Here is a 3887-nt window from a genome sequence, read left to right on the forward strand (position 1 = left end):
CGCCGACGTGTCACGGCGCGGCGCGCGATGACATCACGGCGGCGCGCGCACCCGGCGGTGTTGCTGTTCGGAGGCGGGACGGGCCGCGGGTTCGTGTCCCGGCTGGGGCGGCTGCGGGATGGAAGGTGGTGGGTTCGAGTCCCGTTCGGGGCGCCTCGTCCCGGTGCCTCCCCTCTGCCGCCGCGGTCTCGCCCCTAGGCCAGGGAGTGGCGGAGCGCGGCCCCGTGAGGGCTCCGCTCCGTGCAGGTCCCGGTGCCCCCGGTTGGCCGGTGCGGGTGCAGTGGCGCGGGTGGCCGCCAGGGCGGGACAGAGCTCCGCCGCTCCGGGGCCGGTCCCGGTCCCGGGGAGCCGCTGCCCATCGCGGGCCGGGGGCTGCCCGGGGCTGCTGGAACTGAGAAATCCGAGTTTATAGATACGGGGAATGAGATTCTGCCTCACAGAGCGAAGCTGCACAGCGAGGTCCTGTCCTCACGTCCGTAGGGGCCTAATTAGGAAAGGCTCATTAATGGGGGAAGGCTGGGGTGCACGTGTCCAAAGCAACAGAATCAGAAACGAATCCCAGAATCCTTAAGGCTGAAAAATCCCTCCAAGATTACCAAGTACCATATTCACCGCTAAACCCTGTCCCCAAGTACCACATCCGTGTGCCCTTTTGAACACTCCAGGGATGATGGTTCCAGCGCTGTTCCAAAGCTTAGCCAGCCTTTCTGCGATGAAATTTTCCTAAATATCCAATCTAAGCCTCCCCTGGCACAACTGGAGGCTGTTTCCTCTCACCCTGTCCCTTGTCTGTTCTCCTGTTGGGGAGCTGTGCACAGGGAGAATGAGATGATGGACAGGGAGAACGAGATGATGGACAGGATGCAACAAGATGATCTTGAAGGTCCCTTCCAACCCACACCAGTCTGGGACTCCATGAAAGCAGCTTTTTTGGAATCAAAAGCACAAAAGCAGCACAAAACATTCCCTCCTGAGCCTCCTTTTCTCCAGGCCGAGCCCTCCCAGCTCCCTCAGCCACTCCTGGCGCTCCAGACCCTTCATCAGCTTCACTCCATGAGTTGCAGCTCTATTTTACACAAACACGAAGCTTTTTTGGGGGGGGTGAACCCCCATTCCAGCCACCAGAAGAATATCTGTCATTCCCTGTGCTGACACTGTCCCACCCTGCACCCGACAAGCCTTGGAGAGGAAAACACAAGGAGCTAAACAAACATCTTAATCAAGGGTCGTTATCAGCGCAGAGCTGTTCCTGCACTCCCATCATTAAAGCAGGGGAATATCCTCAAAGCCCCGGCCAAGCAGGGGAAGCAGCACTTTGATGCTGGTGTGGGAACCAGAGGCAGCGCTGTGATTTTTAAGTGCCTTTCATCTCCCTCTTTTGTAGGAACATTCATATAAACCAGCTTGTCAAATACAATTTCCCTGCGCAGGCATGAGTTGCAGATAAAGCCCTGGTTCTCCCTTGATACTTCCCCCAACAGGTGTAATCTGAGGAAACATGGTTTTAATTAGCCTGATTGACCTTTTTTTTGTGGTAAATAGCATCAATAGCTCATATTTGTGTCTATAGTTAGCTATTTATGTTACATATTTAACCCCCCTTATACAGGGGTACACAATGCAAACACCAACAATGGGATCTCACCTTTGCTGTTCTCCTGATAAATACGTGATTATAAAGAATTTCCACATTAAAGCATGCAATCCCTTTTTAACCTGAAGTTTTCTAGCTGGTTTGCTGTACCCAGCAATAGTTCTGGACTTGACTGACCCATTATAAATCAAAACCTTTGCCAGTGAGGACAGCGCATATCCTTCTCTCCTCCTTCGCAGAATCACAGAATGGTTTGGGAAGGACCTTAAAAATCATCCAATTCCACCCCCTGCCATGGCAGGGACACCTTCCTGTATTCCAGTGTGCTCCAAGCCCTGTCCTGGGACACTTCCAGGTATCCAGGGGCAGCCACAGCTGCTCTGTTCCTCAGCTTATCTGGGATACAGCACAAACCACTCTGGCCTTTTCCTGGTAATTTATTCAGTCCTCAGGTTGCACACAACCAGAAACACAACCTTGCCCCACGGGCTTGCTATGAAAAGGATCATTCATTGGGTTTAGAAACATGGAAAATGCTAAAGGAAAGTATCTCTATCCCTTACCAGTATTCTGCACCGTGTTGGCCAACTGGACAACCTGAGTTTTATTTATTTACTCACTCAGTTGCTGTGATTATTCAGGCTACCCCAACCACATTAACCCCTGTGTGATCTGAGTGTGGCTAAACCCGAGATGAATTTGGCTCCTTTTGCACATTCTCCAGGGGCTGATTTCAGCCGCAGCAACAATTCCTCAGTCGGGGCTGGAGCAGCTGCGAGCAACTCTGTGAGCAAACACCAACAGCCTGGAGGGAGAAGCAATACAGAGTAGCAGTTTCTAAATGTCTAAATGTCCCATCTAATTGAGCAGGAATAATGAAAACAAAGAGTGAAAAAAAAAAAAAAAACCAAGCCCTCCAGCGTGTAAACAAATAGTTCAGGTGCAGGGATTCCATACCTGCCATGGCAATAGCCGCTGCTAATCTTGTTTTCAGCGCTCCTGAACCCTTCCCTCGGGTATGTGAGGGATGTGATTTTGGTGCTTCCCAGCCTTTTTCACCTGGAATGCTGAGACAGCTGTGTTTGCCATGATCCATCACTCTTCGGCATCTTCTGGTGCTGGGAGAGCTTGAGGATCAGCTCCCAAAAATCTTCATGCACACCAGGTGGAGATGAGCTTGTGGTGGGTTGGTTGGTGTGGGAAGAAGTCTTAAATGTGAGAGTTTGAAACTGGGGCCATTTCTCTCATTTCTCCTTTAATTAAGCCTCCATCCCAGCTGGATCTGTGACACCACAAGCATCTCATGTACCCACATGTTGATTGGTGGCCAGATGCCTTCATAAATCAAAGTAATTTGGGGCTAAACACTTAAAACCTAAAGTTTTGCATCATTTCTCCTCTACTCCTTAAAAACCTTAACTCATTTCTAGTTTGAATTACCTTGAGGACAATTAATTAGTATCTATCCCTTTGCTTCTTTCCATGGTATTTACACCCCCTTTCCTCATCCTGCCCCTCTGACCATTCCTCATGGAAAATCCCCTGCTTTGCAGCCCCTCTTGTTAAACGAGCCCACATGTGTAGCCTCTTGCAATGTCACATTGTTTTCCATATCCTCATAAACCCCTTTTTTCATCTATTCCAGGCCAAATTCTTGCCTTGCCCGTGAGTGACTGAGTTTTACAGTGGACAGGCAGGAGAGGATCCTTCCAATGCCTCCTCCCATGGCAGCACTGGGGCTGTGCTGGGATGGGACTTTGGGATGGGATTTTGGGATGGGAATTTGGGATGAGCCTGTCCCAGTGCTGTGCTGGGATGGTTCTGGGATGGGACTTTGGGATGGGATTTTGGGTTGAGCCTGTCCCAGCCCCATGGCAGCACTGGCGCTGTGCTGGGATTTGGGATGGGACTTTGGGATGGGATTTTGGGATGAGGCTGTCCCAGCCCCATGGCAGCACTGGGACCGTGCTGGGATGGGATTTTGGGATGGGATTTTGGGATGAGCCTGTCCCAGCCCCATGGCAGCACTAGGGCTGTGCTGGGATGGGATTTTGGGATGTGGGAGAAGCCTGGAAGGCTGGGCTGGCTGGGATTCCTGAGCAGCTCATGTGTGTGTCACGCTGCAGGCAGACAAACCCCATTTGGTGCATTCCAGATGGGATGCAGCCACAGGCAGGGGGTGACACATCCTGGGAAGCCCAGCTCCCTCCAGGACGTCCCTCTGGCTGCTGAGATCCTTGCTGGTGACACATTCTGCAGAGGCAAGAGGGGTTTGTTCTCCCTTGAATACCCC

Source organism: Camarhynchus parvulus, chromosome 17 (assembly GCF_901933205.1).
Source record: "Camarhynchus parvulus chromosome 17, STF_HiC, whole genome shotgun sequence".
In the NCBI taxonomy this organism is placed as follows: Eukaryota; Metazoa; Chordata; class Aves; order Passeriformes; family Thraupidae; genus Camarhynchus; species Camarhynchus parvulus.